Consider the following 17,914-nt stretch of genomic DNA (forward strand, 5'->3'; position numbering starts at 1 on the left):
GCATTCAGTTTCACTTTTAATAAATATGTGGAACTACGAAAACGCTGCATCTTGGTCCGCTCCTTCGAACAGCCGGGACAGAATAACCCACCATAAAAGGACCAAGCAGCGTAAGAAGGAGCAGCAGGAGGAATGGACATGGGAGCAGATATTGGACGGCAAGGGATCCTGGACATGGGAAGAAATCCAGGCCGGTATGGATCGCCTCCCATGGGAACAGGTGGAAGCAGCGAGGGAAGTACAGCGACGAGATCAACAGGCAAGGCAACGAAGGAAGCACGAGAGGCAGCCCCCACATTTTTTTTGGGGGGGGCTCACGGGGAGGTTTGCTAAGTCAGGATGGAGACCTGAGTCAACTCCCCGTGCTTACCGTGGGGAGCGGGTGACGAGGAAAGCACCGAGCTATGCGGAAATGCGCACTGTATCGCCCATCCGCACGCACAGTCCGGTGCGGTCGGTACGGGCTCCGCAGCGTTGCCATGCTAGAGTTGGCACTCAGCCAGGAAGGAGTGTGCCTGCTCAGCGCATCTGGCCGCCAGTGCGTCTCCTCGGCCCAGTTTATCCTGCGCCTGCTCTACGCACGGCAGCCCTCATTCCCCAGCACAGCCCAGTTCGCCCGGTGCCAGCGCTCCGCCCGTGCCGGGCTACAGTGACCATCCAGCCAGGACGGGTTATGCAGGCCGTGCACTCCAGACCTCCAGTGCGCCTCCAAGACCCAGTGTACCCTGTGCCTGCTCCGTGCACTCTACCTCCAGTGCACCACCATAGCCCAGTATGCCCTGTTCCTGCTCCTCACACTAGCCCGAAGGTATGTGGTACTAGCCTGGCGCCTCCTATACCAGTCTCACGTAGCAGACCTCCAGTGCGCCACCATAGCCCGGTAAGGCTGGTGCCTGCTGTGAGTTAAGTAGTTGAGTTAAGTAAGCTATATTTGAAGTGTAGCTTTAATGTAGCTTAACCACTTCCGGTGTGAAGTAATTGCTACTGTAGCTTCGTAAACTTATCTCAACAAAAAAAGCAACATCTCTTTTTCAGGACCCTGTCTTTCAAATATAATTCGTAAAAATCAAAATAACTTCACATTTCTTCATCGTAAAGGGTTTAAAGACACATGCTTGTTCAAGCAAATAATGAACATGCACCTGTGGAACGGTTGTTAAGACATTAACAGCTTACAGACGGTAGGCAATTAAGGTCACAGTTATGAAAACTTAGGACACTAAAGAGGCCTTTCTACTGACTCTGAAAAACACCAAAAGAAAGATGCCCAGGGTCCCTGCTTATCTGCGTGAACGTGCCTTAGGCATACTGCAAGGAAGCATGAGGACTGCAGATGTGGCCAGGGCAATAAATTGCAATGTCCGTACTGTGAGACATCTAAGACAGCACTACAGGGAGACAGGACGGACAGCTGATCGTCCTTGCAGTGGCAGACCACGTGTAACAACACCTGCACAGGATCAGTACATCCGAACATCACACCTGCGGGACAGGTACAGGATGGCAACAACAACTGCCCGAGTTACACCAGGAATGCACAATCCCTCCATCAGTGCTCAGACTGTCCGCAATAGGCTGAGAGAGGCTGGACTGAGGGCTTGTAGGCCTGTTGTAAGGCAGGTCCTCACCAGACATCACCGGCAACAACGTTGCCTATGTGCACAAACCTACAGTCGCTGCACCAGACACGACAGGCAAAAAGTGCTCTTCACTGACGAGTCACGGTTTTGTCTCACCAGGGGTGATGGTCGGATTCGCGTTTATCGTCAAAGGAATGAGCGTTACACCGAGGCCTGTACTCTGGAGCGGGATCGATTTGGAGGTGGAGGGTCCGTCATGGTCTCTGGCGGTGTGTCACAGCATCATCGGACTGAGCTTGTTATCATTGCAGGCAATCTCAACGCTGTGTGTTACAGGGAAGACTTCCTCTTCCCTCATGCGGTACCCTTCCTGCAGGCTCATCCTGACATGCCCCTACCAGCATGACAATGCCACCAGCCATACTGCTCGTTCTGTGTGTGATTTCCTGCAATACAGGAATGTCAGTGTTCTGCCATGGCCAGCGAAGAGCCTGGATCTCAACTTGTACCTTAGTGGAAGACTGGGGCAACATCTCACAGCAAGAACTGGCAAATCTGGTGCAGTCCATGAGGAGGAGATGCACTGCAGTACTTAATGCAACTGGTGGCCACACCAGATACTGACTGTTACTTTTGATTTTGACCCCCCCCCCCCCTTTGTTCAGGGACACATTATTCCATTTCTGTTAGTCACATGTCTGTGGAACTTGCTGTTGAATATTGTTATGTTCATAGAAATATTTACACATGTTAAGTTTGCTGAAAATAAACGCAGTTGACAGTTAGAAGACGTTTCTTTTTTTGCTGAGTTGATGTTTTCAGAGTAACTTTCCCAACACTGGTTATACATTATATAATGTACTTACTTTAAAAGCCCTAAATTCCCCTAAAGGTATGCCTTCCCCGTAGGCCCTTTCAATACCTTTCATTTGCTCAAATTATTCCTATTGTTTTGCGCAATGTAAGTCTAGATGTTTGAAGTCTTCTTAATGAGGTGTTTGATAGGATTAAGTCATCTACTGATTGGGTTATCTATCAATGGAAGCTTGTTCTCGAGAATTATATCCAATGAAATGTAATGTGGTCACTGATTATCTCCCTCATTGGTCCAACCAGCTGACAGTCTTACCCTATGTATGGGGGTTGGCTAAAACGAATCCTTGTTTACAGAATTATCCCTGCTGCTTTTGACTGTCTCTAAATCCCTCACTGAGTGTAAAGTTCTGTCTGTTCACTGTTGAGTGTTTGTGGGGAAGTGAGTTCTACAGAGTGGTGATGTAAGAGGCGAGCATCGCCCTCTGGAATTTCACCCATCAATATCCACTTGATTCCTAGCAGCATTTCCACTGTCAACGATATGGATCCGCATAGTCAATGGATTTAAATCTGCTGCTCTGACTTGACCGCCACCGCATCCCAGAACGAATTCTCTGCAGGGGAGGAACGTCATCTCTCCAGGTCGTAGCTGTGAAGAGAAGATTATAGGATGGGAACGGTGCTCTCCATATACCCAACATCAAAGAAGGAGGCTATTCTGGATGACAGAAAAGAGGGGACCATGCAATCAAAACGGGGAGCGTAAAAAAAGCAGTCCATGCTTGTCTCAGCTCTCACATTTAAGAAAATGGTTGTCGAATCGACCAAGAAAAAGAGTTGCAAGAAAGTCAACCCAAACACCTCACAGGTGAACAACAGCCACGTAAATCAGCTTATTAATGAAAATAACTAGAAATCCCAGCAATTGAGTACGGATGGCAAGAAAGGACCACTCACTGTACCAGTGCCGGCGGTTCCTACCCACAGTCTTCAACCCAATCAACCCCAGGTCCCCTCTGGGAATGTGAAACTCTTAGCTGTCCAAAAGCAACCTAGCAAAGTAGACCTCCTCTCACCGAGGTGTGTGATTATCCAGGCATCGACCGGGGAGCTGTTGCGCTGTCTGGGAGAATTTACATGCCGGAGATGCTATAAAGTGAAGCTCGCTTACAGTGAGGTCATTATATGGTTCCGAAATGTCGACCAAACCCTTCTCCTCCAAGGCTGGCAGGACGAAACCACACAAAATGTAACATATCATACTAAATGGAGGGTCTCAGATTTACGTACAGAGTAATACAAAATGCTCTGAGACCAGGTTGCTCTGCATTGAAACATTGGAGTAGATTTGCAGCTATTTGCACAGTCTGAAAGAAGCCCAAGCCAATATAATGTATTTAAGCAATAAAGCACGCGGGGAAACCCATTTACCTGTGACTGTCTTCATGATACAGCACTGCCTCGGGTGCCTTATTTATTTTATAAAATGGTTAACAACATATAAAAAGTCTGTTCTGGACTTGGGGACTGTGAAGAGACCTCTGGTGGCATGTCTTGTGGGGTATGCATGGGTGTCCGAGCTGTGTGCCAGTAGTTCAAACAGACAGCCTGGTGCATTCAACATGTCAATACCTCTCACAAATACATGTAGTGATGAAGTCAATCTCTCCTCCCCTTTGAGCCAGGAGAGATTGACATGCATATTCATAATTTTAGCTCTCTGTGTACATCCAAGGTCGAGCCGTGCTGCCCTGTTCTGAGCCAATTGCAATTTACCTAAGTCCCTCTATGTGGCACCTGACCACATTACTGAACAGAAGTCCAGGTGCAACAAAGCTAGGGCCTGTAGGACCTGCCTTGTTGACAGTGCTGTTAAGAAGGTAGAGTAACGCTTTATTATGAACAGACTTCTCCCCAGGGTTACTCCAAGCAGTTTAGTCACCTCAACTTTCTCAATTTCCACATTATTTAGACCCCCTAAAGACTGCACATCATGGTTCAACATCAGCCACAAACATCTTAAGAATAAGCTACCAGCCAAACAAGCTTGTAAGAATTGTACTTAAACTCCCCCCTCATACTCATCTGGAGGTTGAACATTTTTTCATCTCTATCTCTGTAATGTGTCTGTATCTATGTAATTGTATATGTATTTATGTAAAAAACAGGGGGCACAATGGAAATAAGTCCCCGACTTTATTGTGCAATCCTGGTCACTTAAAAAAAAGTGTATATATGTATTTTTTTGAAGTGACATAAAATCCATCAATCAATCCAAACTGTGCAGCGGCCAGCTGATGAATGGAAAGAGACATCTGTTACAAAACACCAAAAAGTTTAATGGCATTCGGAGATTTAAAGTCAAGCCAAGCCTTCGATACTGGCTTAGCCTACAAGGCAGAGAGGGATGTATTTTTTGTTTGTCAAGATTGACATAGTCTATATTGTGGTGTTGAAAATGCAACTCATGATATTGAAGTGCCCGAATTCGGTATTCTCTGTTTATTGGTTGGGTTGTGCATTGGCACAGAAACCTGTTGGTGGAAAATTCATTGCACATATACTGAGCAAAAATATATAAATGCAACATGCAACAATTTCAAAGATTTTACTGAGTTACAGTTCATGTAAGGAAATCAGTCAATTCATTAGGCCCTTATCTATGGATATCACATGACTGGGAATACAGATATGCATCTGTTGGTCACAGACACCTTAAAAAAAAGGTAGGTGAGTGGATCAGAAAACCAGTCAGTATCTGGTGTGACCACCATTTGCCTCATGCAGCGCAACACATCTCCTTCAGATAGAGTTGATCAGGCTGTTGATTGTGGCCTGTGGAATGTTGCCCCACTTCTCCATTGAAAAATGGCTGTGCGAAGTTTCTGGATATTGGCGGGAACTGGAACATGATGCTCACGATGCTCAATGGATGACATGTCTGGTGAGCATGCAGGCCATGGATGTAAGCCATTGTGCACAGATCCTTATGACATGAGGCTGTGCATTATTATGCTGAAACATGAGGTGATGGCGGCCTCCGGATCTCGTCATGGTATCTCTGTGCATTCAAATTGACATTGATAAAATGCAATTGTGTTCATTGTCTTGTAGCTTATGCCTGCCCATACCATAACCACACCACCACCATGGGGCACTCTGTTCACAACTTTGACATCACTAAATGTCTCGCCCACATGACGCCATCTTCCCAGTACAGTTGAAACCGGGATTCATCCATGAAGAGCACACTTCTCCAGCATGCCAGTGGCCATCGAAGGTGAGCATTGGCCCATTGAAGTCGGTTACGACGCCAAACTGCAGTCAGCATGCAGATGAGCTTCCCTGAGACGGTTTGTGACAGTTTGTGCAGAAACTCTTCGGTTGTGAAAACCCACAGTTTCATCAACTGTCGGGTGGCTGGTCTCAGGCAGCTGGTCTCAGCTGATCCCGCAGGTGAAGAAGCCGGATGTGGAGGTCCTGAGCTGGCATGGTTAAACGTGTTCTGCGGTTGTGAGGCCGGTTGGACGTACTGCGAAATTCTCTAAAACAAAGTTACAGGCGGCATATGGTAGAGAAATTGACATTACATTCTCTGGCAATAGCTCGGGTGGACATTTCTGCAGTCAGCATGCCAATTGCATGCTCCCTCAAAACGTGAGACATCAGTGGCATTGTGTTGTGTGACAAAACTGCACATTTTAGAGTGGCCTTTTATTGTCTCCAGTAAAGGTGCACCTGTGTAATGATCATGTTGTTTAATCAGCTTCTTGATATGCCACACCTGTCAGGTGGATGGATTATCTTGATCAAAGGAGAAATATCACTAACAGGGATGTAAACAAATTTGTGCACAAAATTTGAGCTAAATAAGGTTTTTGTGATTTCAGCTCATGAAACATGGGACCAACACTTTACATGTTGCATTTATATTTTTGTTCAGTATATTTTATATAATTATAAATATGGCATCAAAATGTTGAAAATCAGATTCCCCCTAGCAGCCGGCTCTGATCGTAGTGTAATGACACAGGCAGGGAGAGTGAGCTCGTCTGTGGTGTTCGGTGAACCCTCAACCTTCCGGCCCGTAGCCCTGCGTGGCATCGACATGCTGATGCGGCAAAGTCAATATCCACGTTTATAAACACAGGGTCGCTACAGTTATTGCTATTTGTGGTTGTAAACATTCATTCTTTGAGGAGGGAGTGTGTTCAATTTATTTTACAGTATAAGAGGAGGGTCATGTGAAAATATATTTTACTTTAGGGAGGAGGTTGCATTTTTTTTTTATGACACCTTGAGTTGGCCCAGTCCCTTCCTCCCCAATACATTTGAATCTTTCCTTACATATTTTCATTTAAATTCATACAATTTCATTCTTCCACCAGGAGATATGGAAGGCTTGCAGTTGATGTAGAACGCCTCCTGGTGGCCATGTTGGACGACAACAACAGCTGAGTGGCTACCCCAAACTGCATGATAACAGTGCCTAAAACTAGTTGATTCATCACCTCGGTCATTTTCTGTGGAGTATTTGGCTGCTCTGGCAGATTCCCCCCAATCATGAAACCCCATTGGTGACATCAACGAGGTAAGACTCAAGAACTGTCAGAAAAGAGAATTAACCTTTTGGCCCGTCAAGACCTCAACACACACAGCAGTCAGTACAAGGTTTGCTACGATAATTTCATTACTGTTCAGTCAAATCTGATCGCTTTCAAGTTTAGTCTCGCTGTTATGATAAGCAGATGTTAACAATAACACTAAGTTAGCCAAAATTAGCTAGCTTGTATTCTAGTTATTAGCATGTGTCGCTTGAGTTTCATGTTTTGGGGAAGCAATTTTTTCACCCTTTATAACAAAGGATTGCATGCCTCTAGCATCGCATTTGCAGACTAATGTAAACCTGAGGAGTAGATTGGATAGTGCTAATTTAGGCTAATAATAAGCACGTAGTGGCATAGTTTAATAGGCTATATCAGAGACATTTCTTTTCATTGCAGGAGAAAAATGTGGCCTTTGATAAACATTTAATGCAATTCTACTACACTTTATATGACTGGAGAGGAGAATATTTTTTAATACGATGGTAGTCTAGGCCTAATCTACTGACACTGACAACAAATAAATACAAATGATCTCGTCTTGAAAGCAACCATGCAATCTAGGCTTAAAAGGGATCCCGCATTTGTCAAATTAATGTAAGCATTTATATTTTAGCATTTTAGCTAACCCTAACTTTTTCCCTAAACTTAACCTAATTCTCCTAACCTACCTAATTCTCCTAACCTGCTGCGTAAATTCTCCTAATCTGCTATAAAATGTCAAATATTACATTAATTTGACAAAAGCTGGATACCTTCTAGCCATGACCATGAAAAGCGGTGACGCAAATTGTACAATGTGACATCCATATAGCCTGGAGGACATTATTGTCCAGAAAAACTCCAATGGTTATCATATTCATATTATCATATTCATATGATAACCCATTGATAATTTGATAACTGGAGGGAAAATGTATGGACATTACAGCATAGGACAAAGGCCTCAATGGGATAGGACAACCTGATGTGTTGACTATTGGTTGTTCCAGCCCAACAATAGATTTAATCTTTATATGACACTAAAACACCTGAATGAATCAAACACAACCAAACGCTTAAGAGCCCTGATGTTATAGATGACCTGAAGAAGGGATATTCTAACATCAGGTGTGCTTCTCATTTGTTTATGTACTGTGGGTTCACCAGCTGACCTCTAATCAAGACACCTATGTCAACGGGATTCCCACTGTGAAGATGAGCAATGCCGCTGCAGCATCAGTTTCTACTTCTACTTTGTCCTTTTCCAGATATGAAAGGACACATCCGTCAGTTATACGAGATTGTCATATGCTGTGCTTTGGACAATCTGAATGATTCTGTTGAGCCATTTCAGTAGAGAGCACATTCACCTTGTCATCATGACAAACGTGCCCCCTTAAACTGTGTGAATATATAAAGTGTCATTTGGAACGTGTAAAATAATATTGTTGATATTGTAAACATACTGTACTTTAATAATAGGCTATATTGTTGTATGAGTGCAATGACAAGTATTTTGTCGTCTCTGCTCTGCCTAACCCCACTGAATATTGTAAATATCAAAAGTAAGCTTTGGCAATATGTACATTGTTACGTCATGCCAATAAAGCAAATTGAATTGAATTGAATTGAATTGAATTGAGAGAGAGAGAGTGAGTGTGTGCTGGAAATAAAGCTGTTGCTGAGGCAGTGATGACCTGAAGGGCCTCTCATCCACTTTCACTTCCTAAGCCTTTTGCCTTCATCTGTTGGCTATTTACATTCTTTTTATGCAATATATATATATTAGAATAAATATGCAGTCCATACACTTAACAGTATCATAACATTAGGGGGTGGTTAGATAGTCTTTAAATAATCAAAGGACTTTACGCATTTTAAGAGAGTGAAACACTGATGCGTTATGGATATTTGCGGCTACTAGAAACCCTGTTAACATACTTGGTCTATAAAGATACACATTTCATTTTAGAAATCAATTTTGGTCACGACAATAACTTATGTGATCAGTATGACAATTACCCACTTTACTCTGAAAGGTCGGATTGTATCTTCATGAGACAATGTGGTTAACATTGATGCAAGAGGAATTCCCCAGAACTAGAACACGTGGGCCAAAGGCTCCTCCAGTTGATTGGTTGGAATTTGCTGCAGTCTGATAGAAGTGTCTGTGTGACGACGGTGTAGGCTTCAGTCAGAGCTTTGTCGGGTCCTAGGAATGTATAATCGAATAGGGTGCCATTTGAGATGCAGCCCGGGTCTGATGGCTGGCTGGCGCATTCCTCTCCTCACCCTCGTCTCTATAGTAACCAGTGGCTATTAGCCACATTGTCACATCAAGCGTTGGCTGAAGAGCAACACTGCAGACAGAGCCCACCGTGGAATCAGTAAGAACACTCATCCACAGTGTCACAATGGCTTCTTTATCTATCATATTGACATAGGTTATGTCTAATGGATTTGAAAACAAGTTATGCAGAATGTCATTGTAGTGGTTCTGAGGTATAGCTTGGTGGTTCAGTCTGTTTTTTGTATTAACCAGCTCTTTTCTGTTTTCATTCCCATCCTCATATCAAAATGGTTTTCTGAGAGAAAGTCCACATGAAATGCAAAATTAGTCAACACTTCCATAAATTCCCTTTGACCTGCCAAGTTCATTGAATACAGCTCAGCGTTCAACTCCATAGTAACCGCCAAGCTCATCACTCAGCTAAGGTCCCTGGAACTGAACACCTCCCTCTGCAACTGGATCTTGGACTTCCCCGTGTGGTGAGGGTAGGCCACAACACATCAGCCACACTGACCCTCAACACAAGGGCCCCTCAGGGGTGCGTGCTTAGTCCCCTCCTGTACTCCCTGTTCACCCAGACCTGAGTGGCCGCACACGACTCCCAACACCATCATTAAGTTTGCCAACAACACGACGGTGGTAGGCCTGGTAGACACACACCAGCACAGTCATGAAGAGGGCACGACAACGCCTCTTCCCCCTCAGGAGGAGGCAGAACAAATTTGGCATGGGCCCTCAGATCCTCAAAAAGTTATACAGCTGCACCGTTGATAGCACTGACCCGCCGTTCTCTACAATACTGTCATTCTCTACAATACTGTCGTTCTCTACAACCCTGTAGTTGGACAAAGTTAGCTGCTCTTTAGATCTCTATTACATAGAGATGTAGGATCTTAATTTGAGCCAGTTTGATACAGCAGGAAAATAATACTGCAGCATCAGGAAATGTGAATTATTATGTGGATTATAATTAATTTAAATTTTTTGTAGGGGTTGGTACAATTTTCATTAGGGCAAATTAAGTCTGAATTTTCAAAGTGGAATTTACTAACTTTAGAAGCCTTTTTAAAACTCAAATACACTACAAGTTTGCAATTCTCAGCAACATAAGAGTGATCGAAATTACACTGAGACAGAATCAGACAAGCTAACCAGTCATTGCTTCAACTACACCCCTTCTAATCTGGGATGATTTCAGGCAAGCCATTGACACCTGTAACATTCCCGCAAGTTTCCCCTTAGATAGGCCAGCTGCAAAGTCAAAAATGGCTGTATTGTACAAATGTAATTTAAGGTTAGCGTTAAGCATTAGGGTTAGAAGTGTGGGTAAGCTTAGAGTTACGGTTAGGGTTAGGTTTAAAATCTGATTTTATGACGTTGTTGCTGTGCCATATAGTGACCACTCTGCAGAGCTGCCTCCAGATTAATGACGACAGATGCTAGAATGCAACATTTTCACTCCGATGATGTAGTACAAGGTCAAAGTATCTGTGCTTGAGCATCATGTCTGTGAATAGTAAAATCATTCATGTCATGTTTAGATGGGTGTTTTAATGTTGATTTATATATATTAGGTTTATATTTATCTTAAATGTTGTATTGACTGTAGTGAAAGCCCATCTTTTGGTCTTTGTGCCACTGTGGTAGAGGTATGACTTCAAAGTAAAGTTCAACTAAATGGAAACTGAAGTGGAACAAAGAACATGAGGGATTACGGGCTATTCTTTTCACTTACTATAACTGCCACTCCTAATCTGTTCAACAAGATTATACCTGATCCTGCATGTAGTTGCAGTCAACTCGACTAGCTACAGTATGGGACACCACTCAACTGTAGCTATATTGACTGAGCTTAATCCACTTTAGCCCAGTTTACAGTGAATGGATCGAGGTAAAAGATCACGCTGTGGGTGGTAGAACACGTAGCTGTGAATGGTAGCTGAGGACATAGAGTCATGTTTACCATTGAGAGAGAAAGATGCCTCCCTCTGCTGAAAATGTACGACAATGAATGACCAACTGACCAAGAATAGTGATCCCTGAATTTCAAAAACCTACACATTTATCTGTGTCCCTGTCCTTGTACTGCACCTTATGGATGATCAGAACTCAATTATTTGCTGGTGTCAAATCTAGGGAATACAGTGTCTGTTACGGGTGATGTTTAAAACAGTTTAGCCAGACTTTCCACGATTAATCCCATCACAGAGAGAACCTATGTGTTTATGTAACACATGACAGTAGAGCAAAGGACACACAGGGAGGAGGCATCTTTCTTGATGAAACTGCTTACTGACATGTTATATATGCCATTTAGCAGACACTTTTATCCAACTCAATTTACAGTCATGCGTGAATAAATTTTTGTTGTATGGTTGGCCGCAGCAGGAATCAATCACACAACCTTGCATTGCAAGCGCCATGCTCTGCCAACTCAACCAGAGAGGACCACAGAGCCACGGAGAACCAATAGCAAATGTATTTTTCTGGCTGCTCCTTATCTCTGTCAAGACGAGACAAAAGCGTTGCCGTTCACTGTATAAAGTATCACAGAACTCTATATACCAATGGTTCAATTTTATCCAGTCCTTGATTTGCAGTCACATATTTCCAGAAATGTGCAATAAATTGGCTCCAGGGTTTTAAAATCTCTCCTCATCTGAGGCAGTTAAATGTAGAGCTTGTAGGTGTGGTGTGTGACTGAGCCCATTTGGATTAGCTTAATAATACCTCCCACTGGCTGCGAGTTAGAGTTAGTCAGTTACTGACTCGATCACTTCAAAACAACAGTCAGAGAACACTGACCCTTAACCCCTGGGATAACACCTCCTCACACACAAAGTACTGATGTACTCAACTCAGTGACCATCTGATTTATTTGAACAGTTTTACCAAGATGTCAATGGATGAAATTGGCATGAAATGGAGAAACATTGCCCATTTCTGAACTTTTCCATTTCTGAACTTTGGGGGAGACTTTGGGTTGAAGTGGTGTGTCCATTAGTGAAATCACAAGGGACTGAAATAAAAAATTAATGTAAAATATAATTTCTGGTTAAGAGGGTATAGACAGAGATAATGTCACATAAATACACTGCTCAAAAAAATAAAGGGAACACTAAAATAACACATCCTTGATCTGAATGAATGAAATAATCTTATTAAATACTTTTTTCTTTACATAGTTGAATGTGCTGACAACAAAATCACACAAAAATAATCAATGGAAATCCAATTTATCAACCCATGGAGGTCTGGATTTGGAGTCACACTCAAAATTAAAGTGGAAAACCACACTACAGGCTGATCCAACTTTGATGTAATATCCTTAAAACAAGTCAAAATGAGGCTCAGTAGTGTGTGTGGCCTCCACGTGCCTGTATGACCTCCCTACAACGCCTGGGCATGCTCCTGATGAGATGGCGGATGGTCTCCTGAGGGATCTCCTCCCAGACCTGGACTAAAGCATCCGCCAACTCCTGGACAGTCTGTGGTGCAACGTGGCGTTGGTGGATGGAGCGAGACATGATGTCCCAGATGTGCTCAATTGGATTCAGGTCTGGGGAACGGGCGGGCCAGTCCATAGCATCAATGCCTTCCTCTTGCAGGAACTGCTGACACACTCCAGCCACATGAGGTCTAGCATTGTCTTGCATTAGGAGGAACCCAGGGCCAACCGCACCAGCATATGGTCTCACAAGGGGTCTGAGGATCTCATCTCGGTACCTAATGGCAGTCAGGCTACCTCTGGCGAGCACATGGAGGGCTGTTCGGCCCCCCCAAAGAAATGCCACCCCACACCATGACTGACCCAACCGCCAAACCGGTCATGCTGGAGGATGTTGCCGGCAGCAGAACGTTCTCCACGGCGTATCCAGACTCTGTCACGTCTGTCACATGTGCTCAGTGTGAACCTGCTTTCATCTGTGAAGAGCACAGGGCACCAGTGGCGAATTTGCCAATCTTGGTGTTCTCTGGCAAATGCCAAACATCCTGCACGGTGTTGGGCTGTAAGCACAACCCCCACCTGTGGACGTCGGGTCCTCATACCACCCTCATGGAATATGTTTCTGACCGTTTGAACAGACACATGCACATTTGTGGCCTGCTGGAGGTCATTTTGCAGTGCTCTGGCAGTGCTCCTCCTGCTCCTCCTTGCACAAAGGCGGAGGTAGCGGTCCTGCTGCTGGGTTGTTGCCCTCCTACGGCCTCCTCCACATCTCCTGATGTACTGGCCTGTCTCCTGGTAGCGCCTCCATGCTCTGGACACTACGCCGACAGACACAGCAAACCTTCTTGCCACAGCTCGCATTGATGTGCCATCCTGGATGAGCTGCACTACCTGAGCCACTTGTGTGGGTTGTAGACTCCATCTCATGCTACCACTAGAGTGAAAGCACCGCCAGCATTCAAAAGTGACCAAAACATCAGCCAGGAAGCATAGGAACTGAGAAGTGGTCTGTGGTTACCACCTGTAGAACCACTCCTTTATTGGGGGTGTCTTGCTAATTGCCAAAAATGTCCACCTGTTGTCTATTCCATTTGCACAACAGCATGTGAAATTTATTGTCAATCAGTGTTGCTTCCTAAGTGGACAGTTTGATTTCACAGAAGTGTGATTGACTTGGAGTTACATTGTGTTGTTTAAGTGTTCCCTTTATTTTTTTGAGCAGTGTATATTGTGCAATGATAAAAGAAATGCAGGTATATGAAGATAATACCTAATATCTCTGTTTAGTACATTGATCACATTGTATACCTGTTCTTGTCTGCTGTACTTTCACATTCACGCTGTGTAAGCCCTGATCAGGGAAAACAATTCCCAATTCCCATCCTAAGACGGTGCCATGTTGAAAGTCACTGAGCTCTTCAGTAAGGCCAATCTACTGCCAATGTTTGTCCATGGAGATCGCATGGCTGTGTGCTCGGTTTTATACACCTGTCAGCAACGGGTGTGGATGAAATAGCCAAATCCACTAATTTGAAGGGGTGTTCCCATACTTTTGTGTATATATAGTGTTTTTATAATAATGAATCTACCTTCCGGCTCTGTTTGAACAATTTGCACATTCAGATCGAAATTATTGTTAATTAATATCATCACACTTTTTGATTTTATTTGCCCATGGGAAAAGTATATTTTGCCACCCCCAGTCCTTTTTCCACACAACTTCATCTAAAATTGTTGAATGAGTATCCTGTAAACAATAGATATTATATTCCTTCTCTTTCAGCCAGGTAAATACTGATTTGTCTTTTCTTATTATCTACTAAGTCATTACAATTATAACTGGCTATACTTATTTCACCATTTACTATAATGAGATAAATAGAACTGAAAGTTTTATCTTAATATATGTTTGTAAACTTACCATTGAAGAGTACCATAATGATTGAGTGTCCATATAGTAGTACCATGATATTTGCACTGCTAAACCTCCAATTGTTTGTCACTATTCCACCCGCTAAATCCTCCCCCCAACCGAAGTTGGCTTGTTGTCCCAGTGACTGGAAGACCTCCCCTGTCCACCTGGCTTCTAGGGCCTTTGAGCGATTGGGACCCATCGTTTAAAAAGGGCACACAGTGCCACCCACAGAACAGAAGCAGATTAACTGCCAAAAACATTTCCAACGCCCTCACCTCGATTGTATTGTATTCAGTTATTTAAACATATATATATACAGTACCAGTCAAAAGTTTTGACACACCTACTAATACTAAAGGGTTTTTCTTTATTTTATTATTTTCTACATTGTAGAATAATAGTGACGACATCAAAACCATGAAATAACACATATGGAATCATGTAGTAACAAAAAACCATTAAACAAATAAAAATAGATTTTAGATTCTTCAAAGTAGCCACCCTTTGCCTTTATGACAGCTTTGCACACTCTTGGCATTCTCTCAACCAGCTTCATGAGGAATGATTTTCCAACAGTATTGAAGGAGTTCCCACATATGCTGAGCATTTGTTGGCTGCTTTTCCTTCACTGTGTGGTCCAACTCATCCCAAACCATCTCAAATGGGTTGAGGTTGGGTGATTGCGGAGGCAAGGTCATCTGATGCAACATTCCATCACTCTCCTTCTTGGTCAAATAGCTCTTACACAGCCTGGAGGTGTGTTGGGTCATTGTCCTGTTGAAAAACAAATGATAATCCCACTAAGAGCAAACCAAATGGGATCAAATCAGATCAAAGTCTATTTGTCACATACATATGGTTAGCAGATGTTAATGCGAGTGTAGCAAAATGCTTGTGCTTCTAGTTCCGACAGTGCAGTAATATCTTACAAGTAATCCAACAATTCCCCAACAACTACCTAATACACACACATCTAAAGGGGTGAATGAGAATATGTACAGGTAAGTATATGGATGAGCGATGGCCGAGCGGCATAGGCAAGGTGCAATAGATGGTATAAAATACAGTATATACATGTGATATGAGTAATGTAAGATATGTAAACATGATTAAAGTGGCATTATTTAGAGTGCATTGTATAAAGTGACTAGTGATCCATTTATTAAAGTGGCCAGTGATTGGGTCTCAATGTAGGCAGCAGCCTCTCTGAGTAAGTGATTACTATTTAGCAGTCTGATGGCCTTGAGATAGAGGCTGTTTTTCAGTCTCTCTTGTACTGACCTCGCCTTCTGGATGGTAGCGGTGTGAACAGGCAGTGACTCGGGTAGTTGATGTCCTTGATGATCTTTTTGGCCTTCCTGTGACATCGGGTGCCGTAGGTGTCATGGAGGGCAGGTAGTTTGCCCCAAGTGATGCGTTGTGCAGACCGCACCACCCTCTGGAGAGCCTTGTGGTTGAGGGCGGTGCAGTTGTCGTACCAGGCTGTGATACAGCCCGACAGGATGCTCTCGATTGTGCATCTGTAAAAGTTTTTCAGGGTTTTGGGTGACAAGCAAAATTTCTTCATCCTCCTGACGTTGCAGAGGCTCTGTTGTGCCTTGTTCACCACACTGTCTGTGTGAGTGGACCATTTTAGTTTGTCTGTGATGTGTACGCCGAGTAACATAAAACGTTTCACCTTCTCCACTGCTGTCCCTTCGATGTGGATGGGGGGGGGGGTGCTCCCTCTGCTGTTTCCTGAAGTCCACGATCATCTCCTTTGTTTTGTTGACGTTGAGTGAGAGGTTGTTTTCCTGACACCACACTCTGAGTGCCCTCACCTCCTCCTGTAGGCTGTCTCATCGTTGTTGGTAATCAAGCCCACTACTGTTGAGTTGGAGGTGTGCATGGCCACACTGTCATGGGTGAACAAGGAGTACAAGAGGGGGCTGAGCACGCACCCTTGTGGGGCCCCAGTATTGAGGGTCAGCGAAGTGGAGATGTTGTTTCCTACCTTCACCACCTGGGGGCGGCCCGTCAGAAAGTCCAGGACCCAATTGTACAGGGCGGGGTTGAGACCCAGGGCCTCCAGCTTGATGATGAGCTTGTAGGGTACTACGGTGTTGAATGATGAGCTGTAGTCAATGAACAGCATTCTTACTTAACTAATTATTTTGTCCAGATGGGATAGGGCAGTGTGCAGTGTGATGGCGATTGTGTCATCTGTGGACCTGTTGGGGCGGTATGCAAACTGAAGTGGGTCTAGGGTGACCTGTAAGGTGGAGGTGATATGATCCTTGACTAGTCTCTCAAAGCACTTCATGATGACAGAAGTGAGTGCTACGGGCGGTAGTCATTTAGTTCAGTTATCTTTGCCTTTTGGGTACAGGAACAATGGTAGCCATCTTGAAGCATGTGGGGACAACAGACTGGGATAGGGAGTGATTGAATATGTAGTTAAACACACCAGACAGCTGGTCTGCGCATGCTTTGAGGATACGGCTAGGGATGCTGTCTGGGCCAGCAGCCTTGGCGAGGGTTGACACGTTTTAAATGTTTTACATCAGCCACGGAGAAGGGGGGGGAGCAGTCTTTGTTAGCGGGCCGCGACGGTGGCACTGTATTATCCTCAAAGCAGGCAAAGAAGGTGTTTAGTTTGTCTGGAAGCGTGAAGTCGGTGTCCGTGACGTGGCTGGATTTCTTTTCATAGTCCGTGCTTTCCTGTAGACCCTGCCACATACGTCTCGTGTCTGAGCCGTTGAATTGCGACTCCACCTTGTCCCTGTACTGGCATTTTGCTTGTTTGATTGCCTTGCGGAGGGAAAGCTACACTGTTTATATTTAGACATATTCCCAGACCTCTTTCTATGGTTAAATACGGTGGATCGCGCTTTCAGTTTTGCGCGAATGCCGCCATCCATCCACGGTTTCTGGTTAGGGTAGGTTTTAATAGTCACAGTGGGTAGAACATCTCCAATGCACTTCTTTATAAATGCACTCACCGAGTCAGCGTATAGGTCGATGTTGTTCTCTGAGGCTGACCAGATCAAAACAATCTTGAAGCGTGGCTTCCGATTGGTTGGACCAGCGTTGAATGGTTCTGGTCACTGGTACATCCTGTTTGAGTTTCTGCCTATGAGAGGGGAGGAGGAAGATTGCGTCGTGGTCAGATTTGCCGAAGGGAGGGCGGAGGAGGGCTTTGTATACATTGCGGAAGTTAGAGTAGCAGTGGTTGAGGGTATTGAGCATGCGCGTAGCGCAATCAATATGCTGGAAGAATTTAGGTAGACTTGTTCT

At 44.1% G+C, this 17,914-nt stretch overlaps 1 pseudogene; it reads left to right on the forward strand.

Moving 5' to 3' along the window:
- The first annotated feature begins 3,066 nt into the window (after positions 1-3,066).
- On the forward strand, positions 3,067-9,755 carry LOC106581713 (cyclin-dependent kinase 5 activator 1-like; annotated as a pseudogene).
- The last annotated feature ends 8,159 nt before the right edge of the window (positions 9,756-17,914 follow it).

Source organism: Salmo salar, chromosome ssa21 (assembly GCF_905237065.1).
Source record: "Salmo salar chromosome ssa21, Ssal_v3.1, whole genome shotgun sequence".
NCBI classification, from domain to species: Eukaryota; Metazoa; Chordata; class Actinopteri; order Salmoniformes; family Salmonidae; genus Salmo; species Salmo salar.